This window comes from Mustela putorius, unplaced genomic scaffold (assembly GCF_011764305.1).
Source record: "Mustela putorius furo isolate JIRA1106 unplaced genomic scaffold, ASM1176430v1.1 tig00003853_pilon_pilon_pilon, whole genome shotgun sequence".
NCBI classification, from domain to species: domain Eukaryota; kingdom Metazoa; phylum Chordata; class Mammalia; order Carnivora; family Mustelidae; genus Mustela; species Mustela putorius.
In genome coordinates, this window is record NW_025422005.1 from 44,293,096 (window position 1) to 44,314,214 (window position 21,119).

The window sequence follows — 21,119 nt, forward strand, 5'->3', positions numbered from 1 at the left end:
GAGCGTGAGCATGTGTGTGCTGGGGGAGAGATGGAGGGAGAGGTAGAGAGAGAATCCCAAGCAGACTCGTGTTGAGTCAGGTGTGGGGCTTGATCTCATCACCCTGAGATCATGACCTGAGCCAAAAATCAGGAGTCAGACACTTAACTGACTGAGCCACCCAGGTGCCGCAAGACAAGTTAATGTTTGACTAGAGTCTTGAAGGTGGAAGCCATGGGTATATCTTGCAAAAACTTGAGGCAGAAAATGGCAAATATTCCCAGAGGTCTGTGTGGCTGGAGCAGAGGGACCCAGGAGAGCAGCAGGTGGTGAGCTCAGAGGGTGACAGGACATAGGACTATTGGGACTGTGGCCCATGGTTAAAGCAGAATGAGGAGCTCATGGGCGTTCTGGATAGAGAACGAGCTTTTCCCCATCTTATTTACTAAATGGGTCATTCTGGTAGCTCATCTGTGGTTGGATCATAGGTTCAAGCCTGGCAACAGGGAGACCAACTAGAAGGGTGTTGCGTAAACCCAGGCTAGAGACGCTGACCCCTCAGAGCGGGTGGCAGAGGGGTTGGCAAGGGGTCAGGAGCTCCATAGGCTGTGAAGGTAAACCCAGTGTGGTCTCCTGCTGGATTGGATGTGGAATAGGAGGCCAGGAGGGAAGGCAGAGCAACTATGAACGACTGGCCTGTCAGTCTGGCAGGGCTGAGTTGTTCTAACAGAGATGAAGAAAAGTAGAGAAGCAGCAAGGTTTGGGAAGAAGATTGGGAGTTCACACTTGGAGATGCTGAGATTGAAATATCTATTACGCATCTTAGAGAGATGCTGAGTAGACAGATATGTGAGATGGATTGGCAGAGAAGGCTGGGTTAAGGATGAATAGTTAGGACTTGTCAGGGTGTGGTCTGTAAAATCATGACAGTGGCTCATATGACATGAACAAGTATCTATTTATTATCTGTCTATATCATCTATCAGGAGAAAAGATGGGAAAAACACTGAGAATGGAGCTCTGTATCTCCTCTCTCCCACCCCCACTCCCCACCAAATTCAGGAGGAAGAGAGAAGAGAAGAAGCCATCAGTGAGATGGGTGGGGAAATCCAGAGAGTGTTGGAAGACAAGTTAAGAAAGAACATCAAAGAGGAAGGAGTAATTAAGTATCATCCATTGCTGTTAGGTCAAGGTGTCCCATCACTGGGTTTACAAGCATGCAGGTTATTGATGATCTTGACAAAGTTATTTCCATGAGATGTGAGATGGGGATGTGCCTGGAGAGGGTCCAGGTGAAACTGATGGGAGGACTTTGAGGTGGGGAGGATACTGAAGCTCCTTTGGGGAACTTTTCATAAAGGGAATGGAGGAAGGGGACGGCGGCTGGAGGAGCATGAAGGCTCAAGTCAGGGCTTCATAAAGGGGGAATGAGACAGCAAGGCTCACATGCTGTTGGAAAAGACAAGGCGGAAATTTTATAGTTTCAGAGGGAAAGGAGATTTGACAGTGATGGAGGGAAAGGAGATAGTCCCTCAAGAGACAGTCCCTCAAGTTCCTTGGGGAGTGGGAGGGTGAAGGTCTAGGCACCCCCGGGAAACGCTGGTCTCCGTAGCCCAGGGCAGACATTTGCTATGACAGACAGGGTGGCAGAGCAATAGGTATGGGCAAGAAAGGCTGTCAGCTGAGAGTGAGGAAGAGAGAGCAGGTGCTGGAGGTTTGGGGGATTAGGGGCAAGCAAAGGTTGGAGAAATCTCTAGTTTTCTTCTGTCCACTCTGCAGGAGTTGGCATGGGAGGAAGGTTCACAAGACTCAAGGCATGGAGTTGAACTGGCTTTATGTACACAGCCCTCTGTGCGCCCTGGCTCTGGGATCTGACGGGCTTGAATCGTGGCCGCACCCCTCAACAGATGGGTGGCCTCAAGGACGTCCTTGACCCCTGTTCACTTGGGGTTTCTCATCTAGCAGGAGGGGGTTACATGACAAATGTCCTGTGCCCATCTGGAGCCTGACCCACGGCGGCTGCAAGATGCCACTGCCACCACCCCTCCCATCCCGCCCTCCCCTGCCCCGACAGTGACCCTGCGGTCAGAAGAATCTGGACTGGACAGTTTTTCCATCCTTGCAACTCCGTAAACTAGAGATCATGTAATAATAGATTTAAACTAGCCATTAAAGATCAGACCTTCCTTTTTTTCTCCTCTTGAACAAGGAAGGAAAGATGATGTGAATTCAGATTGAACTGTCTTCCAAGCAAATTGCTGTGTTTTTCTACTTCCAAATCAATGGTAGAGTGGACGATTGCAAAAGAAATGCCAATGGGAACTGTCAGGCCCCAGCTGGACCTGGGAGGGGAGGGGAACTAGCTGGAGACATTCTTGGAGGTGGCTGTGCTCCCCTGTGTCTGGGATCCTTTGCTGGCCATGTGGGAAACCGCAACCCCTCCCGCAGGGCAGGTGTGAGCCTGCAGGGACCCGCACTGAGCAGCAGAGGCCAAAACCTTTTGCAAACCATGGAGTGCTCGGGGGTGGCAGTGGCGTGATGCAGAGCCCATCACAGCCTCTGAGTGCGGCTGTGGCCCATCAGAGCCTGGAGCGGCTGCTGCTGCCAGAGGACTGTTCCAGAAGGGTCTAGGGCAGCTCCTCACATGGCCTTTGCAGTATTTCCCAGGAAAACTGACACACTGCCTATGTTTTGGACTAAAGATAAAGCACAAGAAGGTCGGGTTGCCTAGCCCTTAACGAGGAGCAGATGGACAAGAACCACATCGCTCCTTCCCATGTCGCAGAGAAACCGTGATAGGCGGCACTCAGAAGCATGTGTCCCCAGGCCTCCTACTGTCCGCAGGCTGAGAAAGGGAGATGGATTCTCAGTGACAGACTGGGAAGTCTGTGTGGTCCTGGGTTTGGACACTGACTGCCTCAGCTTTTAGACATGGAGACCATTCATCCAGGTTTGCCTTGGACAGTCCCCACTCCGGCCTGTGACCCGGTGTAATGATCGTCAACACTTCCCTTTCCTTTCAAGGGTGCCCTGTTTGGATGAGAAATTTCGAGGTCATACTAGATGTTGCTTAACCTCTCTGATCCTCAATCTGCACATCTGAAAGTGGTATCGCCCATCCTTTATACCTGCATGGTTGTTGTTACCAATAATTCACGATTTAAACAATGGTGGTTAAATAAGACACAGAAGCTAGGTAATTCAATATTAGTATTGCTCTGGTTTATGCTCCCACCGTTCTTTGAAGTGTTATAAAATTCGGGCTGGCCATGTGACCTCTGTTCCGGTGGTTCTCAAATCTTAGGGGACATCAAGATCCCCTGCAGCAGGGGACGAGCCCCATCCCCAGAGTTTCTCAGTCGGCATGTGGCGTGAGTTGGGGACTGTTTCTCACAAGCTCCCTGCTGAAGCTCCTGCTGCTGATTTGGGAACGCTACTCTGAGAACCAATGATCTAGTTCCCCTCCAAGTACTTCCCTGTTCCTGCTACAATGTTCTTCCCCAAACACCCAACCATCCATATCGCTCCCATAGCTTTCCACCTTTCAACAGCTCCCTAGTGCCCTCAAGAAAAGGCCTACCCCCTTAGCGTGGTATTCAAGGCCCTGCTGCTTTTCCCTGTGGCTTCGACCTTCAGTTGCCATGCTTGGCCTTCTGGCCCTGGAAGCCTGTCCTCTGAGGGCCCCGTGGCCCTAGGGAAGTGCCCAGGCATCCCCCAGCCCTGGGCTTGAATTCTAGCTCTGGCATGTACTCACGGTTGTGACTCTGGGCAAGTACCTTCGCTCTCTGTGCCTATGGAAACTAAGGCTAGAAAGGTTAGGAATCCTTCTGTGTGGAGTGGGAAGGCTAAGTAAACTGCAAGGACATGCCTGCTCCATGCGAAGTGTTGCCAGGGCCTGAATGTACAGTCTCTGGGCCCTCAACCTGCCTGCCCGACCTGCCTCCCTGCCCCCTGAATTCTGACAGCTCTAGCTGACAGCCTCAGTTAAGCACCCCCAGAGAGGCACACACAAGGCCATCTCTCTGTGAGCAGGGTGGTCAGGGTGGGCTTCCAGGAAAAGGTGGGACTTGGGCGAAATGTCCCTTTCCCCACGACCACTGGCTTGCTGTCTCCTACACAGTTTCCTTTCTTCAGTGCACTTTTCTTTCACCTATTCTTTCACTTATACAACAAAGAGGAATTGAGCAGCTCCTCTGTGTTGAAAACTGTACAGGGACACAGGGGAGAACAAGGTTGTAAGTCCTGGAAGGCAGGACTACTCTGAGGCAGCAGGGCAGGAGGACAAGGCCCAGGGGCTCTGGAGCAGGCAGAGCTGGGCTCACAGTCCCACTTGACCTTGCCATAGTTGTGTGACCTTGCACAGTTACCAGACATGCCTGAGCTTCATCCGTGAGATGGCGCCGACCATCCCCAGATCCGCATGTTGAGAAGAGGGAAAGTGACCGTGTTGGCCAAGTCTTGAACAAAGGACAGCAGCTTGAGAGGTGATCCTGTTCCCTTTCTGCCCTGGTGGAGAGAAGGGGCTCTAAACCTTCCCATGGGTACTGGCGGCCTGGGTACTGTCCCTGGGTACTGGCGGCCCTGAAAGGTAAAAGTTTCTCTGGCCTACCATCACCTGTTTTACGTTTCCAAAGCCGAGTTCCAGAATTATCCCAAGGGCTTTCAGGCAGGATCATGTTCCTCCTGGGAAGAATCGAGCCCTACACCCTGCAGGGACCCCCAAGGACATGGAATCCCACCCTGTCTATGGCTGAGGGGAGGTAGGATGGGCTACCATCATGGAGGGTCTGGACTGGGCCGGGTGCTGTGCTGGGCACCTGGCTCAGATGTCAATGTGACAGCAGTTCTGGGGGAGGGAAGCAGGGTCATCTCCACTTAGCACGGACAACACTGGGGGTGGAAATGTATGTGTTTTCTTGGGCTTCCATTCAAATTGCCACAGGCTGGGTGGATTTGGAGCCTGGAAGTCTGAGGTAAACATGGTTGGTTTTTTTCTGAGACCTCTCTCCTTAGCTTAAAGATGGTAGGCTTCTCTCTGTGTCTTTACATGGTCTTTCCACTACATCCATCTGTGTCCATATGTCCTCTTTTTATTAGGACACCAGTCATACTAGATTAAGGATTAAGGCCTACTGTCATGACCTCATTCTACCTTAAAACCTATTTAAAGGCCTATCTCCAAATATATCTACATTCTGAGGTACCGCGGATTAGGACGTGGACATATGAATTTTAGGGGGTACGGAATTCAGCCCATATCAGCTATCCAGGCTCCAAGATGGCCCTCAGTGATCCTGCCTCCTGGTAGTCACAACTTAGTCCCTTCCCACACTGTCCTGGGGGTGACCTGTATACGTGGTTGGTGAAGAGCATATGGTGGAGGTGATGGTATGTCACTTCTGACAGGAGGTTATAAAGGACTGTTTTTTGTGGAGCTTTTACTTGCTCTCTCTTAGATTCCTTGTTCTGGTGAAAGCCAGCTGTCACGTCATGAGGCTGATGTGGCTGGGAACTGAGGCTTCTGTCAAAAGCCATGTGAGTGAGCTAAAAATGAAAGTAGGTCCTCCAGCTGTGGGCCAATCTCCAGGTGATTGCAACCTCGAGAGAGATCCTGGGCTGGAACCACCAGCTCCACTGCTCCTGGATTTCCAATGTTCAGGTGATACAATAAATGTTAGTTGTTTTGAAGCTGCTAAATTTGGGAGTGTTTTGTTATACAGCTCTTGATAATGAGTACACCAGGCCTGGAAAAGTTAAGGGCAAACAGACTGTCAGTGGCAGAGACAGAACTGGATCCCTAACTTTCTGGATCCCTGACCGTTACTCTTTCTAGAAGGGTTACCCTTTCTGGAACACCTTGTTACCTAAGTCAAGGTTACCCAAGTCAAGATTAGCTTAGCATATGGATGGTGGCAGGGAGGGAGGCAGGGGGAGGTAAGGAGAGGGAAGGCCCTATCACCAGTAGGAAAGAGGCTGAGAGGTGCAGCTGAAACCCCAAATTTGACAATTGGAAATGACAAGGCCTAAGACCACACTGGTCTTGCTCCCACTGCCCCAAGGTTGCAGCCTCTCCCTCATGGTACGGGTCCTGTCCCTGATCAGAAGAGCAGATACACGCGATGGGCCCCTGGGCTGTAAGCATCCCTGGGAAGGCTGTGTAAATCTGAAATCACTCAAATTTGTCTGCTCTAAGGTGTGCTCTGGTCAGCCTTTGCTTCTGTCCCATCCTTGGGGCACCCAGGCAAGGGGGTGAGCTGTGTGCCAGGAACTGGGCTAAATGTGTGATTTAATTTCATACTTAGAGGAAGCATGTGTTTGTGTACTCATTTTACTGATAAAAGGAATCCACACAGAGAGCCAAGACAGCCTGTGTAAAGTGTCCTTCTCACCTGGTAAGTAAGGATTTGAATTCAGTTCTGCTGCAGATCTCAGGCACTTTTCCACCCACTGAGCTAGATTAATGAATGAGAGGACAGATTTCACTATTTAAACAGAAGTTTGAACAGTGCCAGGGATAAGAAAGCCCCAGAAGCAGACTCCTTGTCCTCAGCCACTCGACAGGGAACACCTCATGCTGGTCACATTCACTTGTTTCCTTGGGACACAGGAAAGCACAAAGGGGTTTGAGAGTTGAGGACCAGGTTTAAGTTACCCTGGGCAGACAGGGAAGGCTATCTGTAGGAGGGTATAGCTACACTTTCGTCCAGAAAAAGAGATTGAAGTGAAATAGGCAAACAGGAGGCGGCAAATGTGTCCTGGACCTATGTAAAAACCATTTAAGAAAGCTAGGTATTCTTGGGAATTCCTGGACCAGACCAGCAACCCCAGTATCACCTGTCAGCTTGTTAGAAATATAGAATCTCAGGTTCCATCCCAGACATACGGAATCAGAATCAGGATTTTCACAGGCAACTCATGCACACTTAAGTGTAGGAAGTGCTATTACAGAGGGAATAAGCTTATGTAAAAATTACCTAAGAGCTCCTGGGTAAGGTTCCCAGGACACTGGAGTAGGTGTGGGGAAGATGGGAGAGGATCGCAGGGCAGGGCTGGGCATGAGGCTGAGGACTGGGCCCCAGTACAAAAAGTTTTCAGATTCGGGAAGTGTGGCCAGGTCTGATTAGAAGGAGACAAACATCTGGCTATTTCATAAATACCTGTATATTTATGAAAAGCTGATTTTAAATGTCCATTAATTTTAAAATTAAAAATATTCTAGTAATCTTGGGGAGAGACCTTTCCTAGACACAAACGCTGGTTCCATTCACCAGAGGGAAAATTTTCCTGGAGAATTTGAGGTAAAGGATCTGTACTCGAGGAACTACAGAACACTCATGAAAGAATTTGAAGAAGACACAAAAAGATGGAAGATCATTCCATGCTCATGGATCAGAAGAAAAAACATTGTTAAAATGTCTATACTGCCTAGAGCAATCTATACTTTCAATGCAATTCCAATCAAAATTCCACCAGCATTTCTCAAAGAGCTGGAGCAAACAATCCTAAAATGTGTATGGAATCAGAATTGCTAAGGAAATAGTGAAAAAGAAAAACAAAACTGGGGGCATCACGTTGCCTGATTTCAAGCTTTACTACAAAGCTGTGATCATCAAGACAGCATGGTACTGGCATAAAAACAGACACATAGACCAGTGGAAGAGAGTAGAGAGCCCAGATATGGACCCTCAACTCTATGGTCAAATAATCTTTGAAAAAGCAGGACAGTCTCTTCAATAAATGGTGCTGGGAAAATTGGACAGCTATATGTAAAAGAATGAAACTTGACCATTCTCTTACCATACACAAAGATAAACTTGCAGTGGATGAAAGACCTCAATATGTGGCAGGAATCTATCAGAATCACAGAGGAGAACATAGGTAGTAACCTCTTCAACATTGGCCACAGCAAGTTCTTTCAAGATATGTCCCCACAGGCAAAGGAAACAAAAGCAAAAATAAATTTTTGGTACTTTGTCAAGATCAAAATCTTCTGCACAGCAAAGAAAACAGTCAACAAAACAAAGAGGTAACCCATGGAATGGGAGAAAATATTCACAAATGACAATACAATGGGCTGATATCCAGGATCTATAAAGATCTCCTCAAACTCAACACACACAAAACAGATGATCATGTCAAAAAATGGGCAGAAGACATGAGCACACACACCAATGAAGACATACAAATGGCTAACAGACACATGAAAAAATTTTCATTATCACTAACCATCAGGGGGATCCAAATCAAAACCACATTGAGATACAACGTTACACCAATTAGAATGGCCAAAATTAACAAGACAGTAAACAATGTGTGTTGGAGAGGATGTGGAGAAATGGGAACCCTCTTACATTGTTGGTGGGAATGCAAGTTGGTACAGCCACTTTGGGAAACAGCATGGAGATTCCTTAAGAAATTAAAAATAAAGCTTCCCTATGACCCTGCAATTGCACTACTGGGTACTTAAACCAAAGATACAGATGTAGTGAAAATAAGGGCCATTTGTACCCCAATGTTCATAGCAGCAATGGCCACCGTCACCAAACTGTGGAAAGAACCAAGATGCCCTTCAACAGATGAATGGATAAGGAAGATGTGGTCCATATACACTATGGAGTATTATGCCTCCATCAGAAAGGATGAATACCCAACTTTTGTAGCAACATGGACGGGACTGGAAGAGATTATACTGAGTGAAATTAGAGATTATACTAAGTGAAATCATTTATTTGTGGAGCATAACAAATAACACAGAGGACATTGGGAGATGGAGAGGAGAAGGGAGTTGGGGGAAATTGGAGGGGGAGACAATCCATGAGAGACTGTGGACTCTGAAAAACAATCTGAGGGTTTTAGAGAGGCAGAGGGTGGGAGGTTGGGTGAGCCTGGTGGTAGGTATTATGGAGGGCATGTATTACATGGAACACTGGGTGTGGTTCATAAACAATGAATTCTGGAGCACTGAAAAGAAATTTTAAAAAATAAATAATTAATTAAAAAAATATTCTAGTGGATCAAAAGAATTACACTTTCGGGCTGTTAGGTGGTGGCTTCTAGCTAGCTTCTAATTGTGAAGAGCAGTGCCTGTGTCTTCATAAGTGGGTATTGAATGAATGAAGGAATGAATGAGTGTGGTGGAAAAGGGTTGAAATATTTTTCAAAGGCCTGCAGAGGCGGTTGCATATTCTTCTTCACATAGCTGCCACCTGTGGCCTTAGTTTCCACATAAAAGCCTGGGGTTCCAGTTGATGATCTCTCTGTCTCTCTCTCTCTCTTTAAAAGATTATTTATTTATTTATTTTGAGAGAGAGAGCAGAGGGAGGGGCAGAGAGAGAGAGAGAGAGAATCTCATCAGACTTCTCACTGAGCCTGGAGCCAGACCAGGGGCTCCATCCCACAACCCTGAGATCATGACCTGAGCCAAAATCATGAGTCAGATGCCCTACTGACTGAGCCACACAGGTGCCGTTCCCCACCCCCAACCCCATTGATGACTTCTAAGCACCTTTGGGAATTATGAATCATATCAATTGCTCTGTGAATTGAAGAAGGACACAGAAGGGAAATGTAAGAAGTTAGGATTGGATCACAGGCTGTTGTCTAAAAGGTATACCCAGGCAGAGTGGGGGTGTGGAAGAAGGGTTGGGGAGCAGCAGTAGCAGTGCGCTGGGGTTCCCCAGGGTTGGAGGGGAGTTTGAAGTATTTGGAAGGTGACCTTTGCCAATTTCCTGACTTTGGGTTCTTAAGTGTCTTTATGCCATGGCTATGGTATTAAGCAAGGATGGGAACATTCAGTATAGGGAATTGACAAACACATTTCTAGGTGGGCCAAGAGGACTAGACTGAGAGTGAAAACATTAGCCTGTTGGGTATAGATTTTGTGACCTTAAGCATTCATGATCTAGCTTCATTAATTAGCATTCTTTATTCCTCAGCCACCTTGAGCGATCTGTGCTCTTTCTTCTGGGCCTTTGCACATGCTGTTCCATCAGCCAGTCAGAGGAAGAGCTGCACAAGGAGCAGAAGGGTAGAGAGAAGAGAGCATTGTTTTGGGAAAATTCCCACTGACTTCAGAGACCATATTAGACAGCTGTATAACACACCCTAATCAGCTCAGTAAGGCTAAGGTGTTTGTGCCAGGTGTTCCCTGAGCATATACCAAGATTCTGATTTACTGGGCTTGGGGTGGGATTCAGATATGCCAGCCCCCTTTTTGCACGAATTCCAGGTGATTTTAACGGGCCCCACTTAGTTTAATTGTCTAAGCTGGTGTTTCTCATATGATATGAGGCATTTTTCCTATACTCTGAACTCCGTGAAGGCAGGAGCTAGGTCTATATTGTTCCCTGCCGAATTTCCAACACCTCAGCACAGTACCTAGGGTTTGAAAAATATGCAAGCTTGTTTGTCTCCACAGCATTGTACGTTATACAGTAGATAGAACTCAGAACACGAAACAGATCTTTCCTTCCTGCTCTCCCTGTTAATAGTTAATAATTTTTTATATTACTCTGTCCTTATTCATGTCACGTTTCTGTTTCCTTACTGGACACTGTCTGAGACAGAAGACAATACAGAGGCATGAGTAAGAGCATGAATTCTGGGGCCAGCAAGCCCTAGTTGACTCTTATAAGTGGAAATATCAATAACCAGCGCTTTGTAAATTATAGGGGTCTGTGGGCTTGGGAGGGTCAGCCCTTGGGTTCCCCCCGAGTGGTCAGTTTCTGAAGAAACTGTGGAGAAATCTGGATTGCCTTTATTAAGAATATCTGAGCAGTCCAGACCTTTGGTGTGAATGAAGTGACATTTGGGGAGGGAGGGTCCTAACTGTCCTGCTTCTCTGGCAAGGTCTTGAGGCAGGGCTCTGTGGCCACTGCGTGGGAGGTCCTACCCTCTGGGAGGGCAGGAAGGGGACTAAGGGTATGCAGAGACTGGAGGTAGGTGGAGAGGGGCTACCCACTGCACAGGTGAACCTCAGCATTGTCTAGAAGCCCTCCTCTACCCTCCCCCCCCCACCTGTAGGAAGCTACCTTTGTCTGAGAGGATCTGGGCCTACTGAAAGGCAAGAATCCCAGCCTCATTGTGGTGGGGATGTTACACTTTCGGGCCTGCTGGCCCCTCACCCCCACTCCTACCTCTTCCTGTCCAGAATCCATTTATAGCCTCACCTTCAGATTCTAGGTATGCACCATAATCAGGCTTCGTCCCTGCACTGTGTGAGGAGCAGGAGACTGGCGAATGGCCCCTGCATTGGTACCTTGTATTCGGGCGGCAGGAAGGCCCCAGAGGGGACCCAAAAACTCACCTGGGCTCTGTGTCTTCCAGCTTCTAGGAAGATCACCAGTAATCCTAGAATGTGAGAGCCACCGGGGACGAGAGTTCTGTAAGAGGCCAAGCTCGTGGATATTGTGAGGGGCTGGCCCTGTGGTTGGTCTCTGAGTAAACTGAAGGAAAACCATGAGGCAACAAACTGAGGTCAGAAGAGAGCCGTGACTTCCATGTGGCCTCTCTGAGGGTCCGTGCCTGGGCTGGGGCTTCAACCTCAGCGCTCTCTGCACGTCACCCTGGCGCATTCCTTTTCCTTCTTGGCATTGAACTGCTCTTTTCCGTAAACTGAGTTTATTCCTAAGCCCGCTTCTCAGGGTGTGTGTGAGAGTCGACCCAGCTGCTTGAGAGGCTGCCAAGCTCCCCTCGGAGCATCATCTGGAAGACTGGCTCAGTGACAGGAACCGGTTCCTCCTCTTAGTCTGGCCTAGGTATGACCAGAGGCCTGTCCTTTTAACGACCTGTTCTCCAAGTTTCCAAACACAATAGGAAATGGGATTTCTGGTCTTCTGGAATTCACAGAGCTGTGTAATGGCGAGATGGGGGTCAGGAGAACACAGGGAAACAGGCCAGGTTTGTGGGATGAAAGATCGGGAGAAAGGGTCAGTCTTTTGGCTTGTGGGGCAGTGGGACCCTGAGCAAGGCAGCTGGCGGCTGGCCACTTAAATCTCAGTTTACAGCTCTGTAAAATGGAGTTACAGAATGTTTCCTTGATCAGGTTGAAAGATCAAATAACGGGTTTGTAAATGTTTTAATAAAATAGAAATCATTCTGCGGGACTATTTTATGAAGAGTTACTGCCAAATAGTAGATAATCCTATTTTCAATAAGCATGATTTGTTTTGTATCTAACATATTTTTTATTAAAATTTTTTAATAAAAGAATTTTATTATTTTTTTATTGCTGATGATTTCTTTATTGCTGATGATTTTTTTTTTTATTGCTGATGATCTTTTCCCTTTTTTATTGAAGTAGAGCTGACATAAACATTTTGTATTTATTCCTCACTCAACCTTGGAATAATCCGGTGATTCAAGGCAACGAAGAACTTTCTGTACGTTAGTTTTTTAATTTGGAAAACACGATTAGCCTTATTATGCAGAAAGGAAAACTGAAGCTTGCAGAGACTAAGTGGTCTGTGCAAGACCCCGCAGGCAGTGGCTGGGCTGGGCTGGGAAGAATGCCAGGCTGACAGTCTTTCCGTCCCTCTGCCCCCCTGTTGAAGACCTGGCTCAGGGATTAGATGCCGCCCTCCTGGGTGTCTGTGTAAGTTCCCTGAGAGCAGCTCAAGAACGGACATTGGGTTCTGATGACCACAGACTCCAGAGCCTGAGAAAGGCACAATCTAATTCATTTCAGTTCACTTGGAGAGATCCCTGTGCCCTGTCCATGTGTTTTCCAGCTAAATGTGCAGGATATGAGCTGGACTTGTGTGGTGTGTAGACCTCCAGGGCTGGAAGGGTCTGTCCCGGGCTTCATCGGTGATGGTTTCACAGTGCTTCTGCGGTGAGGCTCTCAACTGCTTCAGCAGCTTTGGGAGGCTGGAGGAGAGAGCGGAACACAGGCTGTGTACTACGGGCTGAGTCGGAGCCAAACTGGGGTGCCCAGAAGTTTCAGGTGAGGGCAGGCAACGTGTAAGGTGTCATGTTCAGAAACATGGGACTGGGAAGAAGCTGGTCTTCATTCATAGCCCTTCTGCGTCTACTGCTAGCTGCCTGCTGACCAAGTGTCCCTGTGTGAAGGCATGGCAGACCCTTGACGGGAAGTTGTAAAGGTTGGAATAGCTACCCTGCCTTTCAGTCTGTGCACACCTCCAGCCCTGGAGCACTCCTCACACCAGCCTGAAACTATCTCTCAGGAACATAGGCTCTGTGTTCTCCCAGGGGTGTCTGCGGCCCCCAGCACCATTCCTGGAACAGAAGAGGAAGGGGGCTCCCTCTGTGGAGTATGGTTCCTAAATGAGTAGATAGAGGGGATGGGGAGGCTGAGAGAAGTTATGTGACAGACTCTGGAGGGTGCCAGAGCTTGAACTGCTCTCAGGATGGGCTGGCTGAGCCCCACACATGCTCCACTTGGTGTTTCTGATGGAGTTACTGAGTAGCCCCCCCACGCCCCATCAGGCTCAAGGCACCCACTTGCGTCACCAACATGTGTCAGGCTTGAGTGGTGGCTAACAAGTCAGGCTCCAACACCAGACAGAGGTGCTGAAGGCCATCCCTTGCTCTCCCAGGAGGGATGACTGTGTGGGAGACTGTACAGTTCTCTCCTCCTGGGGTGTTTATTCCCAGGGGCCCCTGTCCTGCCCATCCTTCTGGGATCCCAAGAGATTCCATCTCCTCCTCCTACTTGCTGTCTTCCTGGATGGTTCGAAGAGGACGGAGCTTTGAAAGCAGGTCTGTCTGAAAGCAGGTCTGTATTCTGCCCACAGCATACTGGCTATGTATACTTGGGTGATGTTCTCCCTGGACCTCAGTTAGACAGTCAGTGAGACAGCAGGTAGAATAATACAGTAGCAGCCATGGAGGTGTTATGCCTCCAAAAGCAGCCCCTCCAGGATCTATCTCAGCCTCTGACCTGAGACCACGTCCTTCCTGGGCAGTCCCAGGCAATGACTGAGCACATGGGGCTCTTAGGGCCTGGCCACATCTGGCCAATGTGGTTGTCCTGGAACAGACCATCTTTGCTGCAGAACCCCCTCTTGGGTTGGTTGGGCTGGCTGTCACTTCTGCATTGCTGTTGGGGTCACTCTCTGCCAATCCTGCTTCCTCCCCCATTTCCTTTCCCAGGTGTTCAATCCATGTCCTGGTCTAAAGGCTTTGCTGCCCAAACTCTTACAGACATTACCCCTGCTATGCCATTGGTGTCCCCTTCTCATCTCAGCATCTGCTGCCCAGAGGACCTGTGCAGCAAGGGCACAATCAGTGGTAGTACTGAATTCTTCTTATTTCTCCTGATTAAGAAAAACCTGTGGTGCCTCTGGTCAAGGAAACCCAAGTGAGAAGTACACAGGAGGTCAGTTCTCAGTCTGATCAGCAATGATCAGGGGGGACAAATGTTCTGCACGGTGGCCATGTTTTGCAGATCGGGGCCCTGGGGCCTGAAACCTGAAGATCCCTGCTTTACAAACACTCACATCTGTCCCGGCGGCTCTCCTCATCAAGGCTGCAGGCACTCGCTTGGAGTGTGCAAGGAAGCTCAGGTTTTACAGGGAAACACTTGCATTTTAAAAAGAGAAATATTTCATACCCGACACGCTCAACGCTTCCTCCCCGATGCCCCGGTGGAGAGCCTATTGGACAAGTCATTACGCTTGTCAGGACTTGAAGACAATCAAACACAAGCCATGCTGCTCGGAGATTTAAAACCCTTCGGGATGTTTTGCATACTTGTTATATTGCCACCTTTGGTGTTTTAGCCTTTATTGTCCCCCCGGGCCATAAAAACGTCCTAGTTTTTATAGAGTGCACAGAATCCGAGACTCCCCCATTGGCCAACCCACCAAAGTTGGAAGGGACCTTAATAAGGCTCGGAGTGCTGGATTTGTCACTGAAATGTGACCCTGCTCCTCAGCAGTTTGGTCAGAGCCAAGGCACGTCACAAGAAGAGGGACTCCTGCTCTCCAGCCACAACCCAAAAAGTCTGCCAAGAGACCCTGGCACCGAGGGCCCCAATAGCTCCTAAGACAACCTGTCCTGTTCCTCTGTGTGTGTGTTATTCCCAGTTGACTGTGGGATCTGATTAGCTGCACACAGCCCTAGTTTATGCCCAGAGACCCCATGTAAATATTAATAGCACCCCTTTTCCTCTTGGATTCGGAGTCCAGCCCTTAGTAAAATATAAGTGTATGGGTGTACACCCACTCCTGCGCCACGTGCCTACCAAAGGGTGAGGGTATGCAGTTACGAGCTAGATCCAGATTTATAGGAAGGAGACGGCTTTTGTGTACTCATAGTTATTTACTGAATGGCTCCATGGGATTCCTGCCAGGAGACCTCCCGTGGCTCTCGTGAGAAGCCAAATGAGCTGCCACCCAGAATGTGAGGACAGTCTTGCGCCTGGAACCACGGGTGTGGCACAGGTTAGCGCTTAGGGTTCTTTCTGGTTCTGTGAATGATCAGTGGGTGCTGACAAACGGCCAAAGAAGGCATATGGCTCTTGTAGTCGAATGAAGATGTCGATGATAAAGACAACAAGAAGACGAACGATGATAACAGATGCTATTCACTATGAGCTAGGCATCGCCCTAAGCCTTTCACATTTGCATTTATTAACTGATTTAATCTTTACGATAACTTTATGAGGCAAAGGCTATTATTATCCTCATTTTATAAGTAGAGAAATCAAGGCACAAGGAGGTTACATGGCTTGCCAAAGCCATGGCGTTTTTATACCAGAGCGTGAAGCCTTACTTTGTATCCTATTGCTTTGGCGGGAGGATGCTGCAGGGATCTGGGGGCTGGAGCCTTTGGGTTCGTTGTTAAATTGGTCACTCATCTCCTCTAGTGAGAGTGCCTGTATGAGGTATTATCCAAATGGGACATTTCGGGGAATGAAAAGGAGTGTTATTAATAGGTATGCCCGGGCAGCAGGCATAACTGAAATGATCATGTGGGACAAACCAGGTCGGACGGTCACCCTACACTGGCCATCAGTCCCTAGAAGCCTGAACCCCCACTCCAGCTTCAGTTGGCTCCAACAACGACTAAAACAACAAACAGGAAACGCAGGAACTTTGCGTGTCCTCTAGGAATAACACAAACACCTTTGAAACCACAGGAGGGGTTGTCTTAGAAAACGGCAGTGAGAAGAGTCTGGGACTTTGCCCTACTTCCCAGTTCATGAGTGAGCCTGTCACAGTTTCCCAGATGCTGGTAGAAGACGGGGGACTCCTGGGTTAGGGACAAAGTATTTTATTACCCATGGTGCAGCAGCAGCATAAGTGTGTATGTGTTAATTTTCTCTTGTCCCTCAAGTCCTAGGGGGTAATGCAGGGTGGCTCACATAGGGGCTGTATGAGTAGCCGGCTTGCATTATAGTGGGGGAGGCTTGGGTTTAGGGAAACAAATCTCTCTCTCTCTCTTTTTTTTTTTAAGATTTATTTATTTGAGACAGAAAGAGTGTGAAAGGAGGGAGGGGCAGAGGGTGAGGGAGAGAGAGAATCCTCAAGCAGACTCCCCTCTGAGCAGAGAGCCCAATGTGGAGCTCGATTCCAGGACCCTGAGATCAGGATCTGAGTGGAAATCAAGAGGCCCCCCCCCCATTTAACAGACTGAGCCACCCAGGTGCCCTTTAGGGAAAGAAAGCTTTCATAATGGGCTGCATGCAACCCACCACCGACCCCCACCCCCTACTCTTGCCTCAGAGGAAACACTGTATTACATGGGCCAGCAAACTGACTTGCCCTGGCTCCCAGGGAAGAGGCGCTCTCTCTTCCAAGGCTGTTTGCTCTACAAACATCTTTGAAAAAGATAGCTGGTGCCTCTTCTTGCAGAAACACAAGAGAGCCATGGAGAACCATCTCCCAACTACAGTGAAGGCCTTAAGGCTCAGAGTGCTCTGTAGGAGCTGAGGCTGGATTTCTGCACCCGCTGGGGAATGGAAAGAACTTCAGGCTGCCTGGAACCAGGTGTTCTCCATTAGAATCCAGAGGTCTGAAGAGATTCTGATTCCTTTCCTCTGGTTTTGGCAGTGCCTGAGGCCAAGAAAGGAGACATTTTGTGTATTTTGTTGATCCAGAGTGTAAAACTGGAAGCTGAATATCTATGTCTTTTAAAAAAAAAAAATTAAAGATTTTATTTATTTATTAGAGAGAGAGAGTGTGAGAGCATGCATGAGTGGGGGGAGGGGCAGGAGGAGAGGGGCAAGCAGACTCCCCACTGAGAGCAGAGCAGTCACGGTGGCTTGATTCCAAGACCTCAGGATCATGACCTGAGCTGAAGTCTGATGTTGAACCGACTGAGTCACCCAGGCGCCCCCTGGAAGCGGAATGTCTACTCTGGGCATAGTGTTTCCCTTCTGCACAGGCTCTCCCTCCCTCTGTTTCCTTCTATGATGTGGCTTCTTATAGGTCGGTTGTCCCTGAAGCCTCGTGACCCCCGGACTACAGTGTGAACCTTAAGGGAAAAAACCTTGTCTTGTTGCCTGTGGCATCCCAGTGCCCATCCTGGAACCTGCACATCAGAGGGTTTCTAAATATGGGCTGGCTACAGAATTGGGGAGAAAGTGGACATATTACACACATACACAATCCTCCTAACACACCCAAAGAACCCTGGCCAGGCACTTTTTTTCCTCCCCCAATCTCAGTATCCTCATTTGTAAAATCAAGGAATTTAACCAGACGTCCTCAAATACCTCGTCTGGTTTCAGAAGTCTATGCCTGTTACATAATTTCAATTATGATTTCTTTCTTTGTGCCAGAAGATAACACCACCTCTCCCCCCTCCAAGGAGTTGACTACTAAGTCAGAAAATATATCATCGTGAATGATTTTATGTATAAAACTGACACAAGCTGTCTGTGATTAAATCTCCAAACAGAGAGGATGAGGAGTAGGAGGGATTCATTTACCCACCGAGCATTCACAAGGTACAGGCTCAATGTAACAGGTTCTGTCCTAGGTGTTATGTTGACACAAGGTCAAGGGAAGAGCTACAGGGGCCCTTAGTCAGGACTCAAAACCAGCAGCCTCATCTTGGGAAAATTATGGAATTCCCTAGAGTACCCCTTTTCCTCTATGTAGAACTGGGATCAAATAAAGAGTTATGGAGAGGACTTGTGATTTAGTGAGTTTGAAAAATACTTGGTAAATTAAAGGTGACATACCAGTATTGATTGGCCATTGTCACTCATAAATTTCATCTGCCTGTTGATTTTCCATGTTTAGTACTAAGGGGTGCGGGGGAGGGGACTGCAGTGTTGTGTTTGGTCTGGACCATTGAACCCCTTTCCCGTGTTTGGTCTGGTCTTTCAGATCCAGGCTTGGTTCCTCCAACCCATAGAACGGTGACAGCTCCCAATCTCATCTGACCATGTCTCTTCCCTGCTCATGAAGCCTCACAGGACACATTGTCAGAAAATGGGAGAGGGGACAGGGGACTACATTTTGACCTGTCATGTTTTATATTTTCAGCTAGAGCATGGGTTCCTACATATTATTTATACTAGTCATGCTTTTCATCTGCCCGAAGTATTCCTCGATGAAAAAGCCATGAGGAGGGAGCCCCAAGGACACTGAGCTCATTGACTGTCTCCTGCCATCCTGCAAGCTCCATGCAGGGAGATAACATTCTCCAGGGATGGCTATGAATCCACTCCCCAGGTCATTTCAGCCTTAGAGAAGGTACTATTTTCCAGAAAGAAATCAAACCGGGGTCCGTGAATTGGGGTCTTTATTTTCCATCCAGCATGTGACGATTTTCCCAGAGAGAAAGAAAACAAGAGGGAAAGAGTGGGAAAACCACCCAAATGCCTGTAGTCACAGCAAGGAAGAAAATGTTTCTCGGGGTAGGGGGGGCAGCTTCAGATGGAAATGTGGGAGAGGGTCTTAATTGTCTCCCAGGCCCCAGGGCCTATTCTAATTTATTGAGGGAAGGGCCCAGGAGATAATAAATCTTGATGTCATTCTCTAAGCCACCTAAAATGAGCCCATTAAACTACCGCCCATGAATGCAGGCGTTTTTCCCAGGGTTGTCTGTCCCCACCCTCCTCCCACACCCAGCATCACCCCGGGCACCGCCATGCAGAGGGCCCGAGTGGCATGACTGACAATGGGGCATTCAGGAAGGCCTTCCCGGATGGGGTAGGAAGCCTGTTTTATGCCCTGTTAATTACTGCAACAATTTATAAAATTCATGACAAACATAAAGGCCTTTTAGAGATTGTATTTCAAATGGTATATACCTATAACAGAATTCTCTTTGTTTGTAATTCCTGGATTTATGAGCTGTTACACAACAAAATGGAACCACCCTTTGTCCCCATGGGGGGCACACGCTGAGGACCTCAAATATGCTATGGAGACAGAAATCGACTCAGGCGTGGACCGGGACACAGTAATCCCAGCCTGTGAGTTTAGGGGAGTGGAGTTTGGATTGGACAGGGAGGTCTTCTCCTAGTGTCTCCAAGTGGGAAGAAAACTCAGGCATGAGCTAGTCCAACTGCAGGTCTTTTATAGGAATCTTCTTATAGCTTCTCTATATCATTTGCATACTCCAGTGACAAGGAGCCCTTTACCTGACAAAGCAGCTTAGATTCTTGCTCTTGGTCTCTAGTCTGGTCCCTAGTCCTGCTCAACATTTCCCCCTTGGCCACAAGAGTGCTTTTTCAGGAACCCAGATTTGATCTTATTGCACTCCTGCTTAAAATTGCTCAGTGGCTTCCCTTTGCCTTCCAGGTAAGTGCAAAGTCCTTAACAAGGCCTTTGAGTTCCAGTGGGGTGGTCCCTGTCCCCTTGCCCACCTTCATCTGTAGGTGCCCCCTGTCCATTCTTCTCTCAGTAACCTTCAGTTACTTTTTTGAGTAAAGGTCAAAACCTTCTGGTAAGTATTGAGTAAAGGTCAAAACCTTCTGGTAAGACCCAACTGATAAAAGGGCCAAGGGCTTTGCTTGAGGGGCAATAAGTAAGAGCCTGTCATGGAGCTGGAAGATGGTGCTGTCCTCAGTTGCCAGTGTGGGGCATGGGGTGACTGAGCCATCCAGAGGGAAGAGACGATGCTGGCAGCTCCACAGAAGAGAGGGAAACAGGATCCCTAAAGAGGAGGATGGAATCTGAGGAGCATCAGAGCCCTGAGAACATGAGAGGTGCCTGAAGTTCTCTTAGAAGAATCTCAGCTGTGGAAGGAAGGAGCCAGACCCCTTTTCCCTGTCCTCAAGGGCTCAGCTCCACTCGTTTTCCCTACACAGCAGCTCTGGCCTCCAGTGAGTCTCCAGCTTCAGGAAAAACTGTAAATATATAAATATATGCTGAGGTGCTAACTTTATGAGTCTTGGACATGGAGTTGCTTTCATTTTCTCCTTGGTGTCAGAATATGTGTCCTCTATGAGATGTGCAGGAGACATTCCAATTTGCATCCTCTGAAGTGGGACACTGTTTATAGAGCAGTTAAAACCTGGAGTAGCTGTGTCCTCTGGTTTCCCAGAGTGTCCAGGTGAAAGCTTGTATATTCATTTCTTATAAAGGAAGAATGGTTTTGCACAGAGATCTATGGATTTCAGATGTTCTACTTATTGGCTGTAGATCCATAAGCAAAATATTTCCTCTCTCTGGCTCTTGGGGTTTGTTTCTGGAAAAATGAAGTTGTTGCCTGGAAGAGCTTTCTGAGATGCTCAAGTCCTCGGAAAGCTGAGATTTGTTTCCACAGTTTCCTCATCTACGAAATGGAATTTACATGAATCTTACCTTTTAGAGTGGTTCTATGTAAGAATTGAAATAATCTATGTTATTATAAATGTTGCAAGAATGATGCTCCTGCATTTTCCAGAAGACCACATGGTAAGGAGAAGCCAGGAGAGAAAGTACCAATCTGTCGAAGCTAAGGTGTGGGGAAAGAGGGAGTTAGGATGCTTTTGGCTGTAAGCAACAGAAGGCTAACTTGAATGGCTTAAGCAATACGAAAATTTGTCATTTTTGGATGTTTGCATTATGGGACCATTGGTAAGTTCAGTTATTTCATGACCTTATCAAAGACCCCAGAATGAATCTCAGCAGCCTGAGTGGCCCACTCCCATGTTTCATTCATTGTCTGCTCCCCTAAGCACGCAGTCACCAGACACCTGATCAGAAAATGTATGAGAACAAGAAGGAAAAGGGAAC

General features: G+C 48.0%; 1 long non-coding RNA gene across 1 annotated transcript; it reads right to left on the reverse strand.

The window, feature by feature from the left end:
- Positions 1-9,885: 9,885 nt before the first annotated feature.
- LOC123387262 lies at positions 9,886-11,522 on the reverse strand. The gene is made up of 2 exons (XR_006601591.1): positions 11,285-11,522; positions 9,886-9,987 (listed from the first exon to the last, which is right to left on the reverse strand). It is a non-coding gene; the product is annotated as an uncharacterized LOC123387262 (long non-coding RNA).
- Between the last annotated feature and the right edge of the window lie 9,597 nt (positions 11,523-21,119).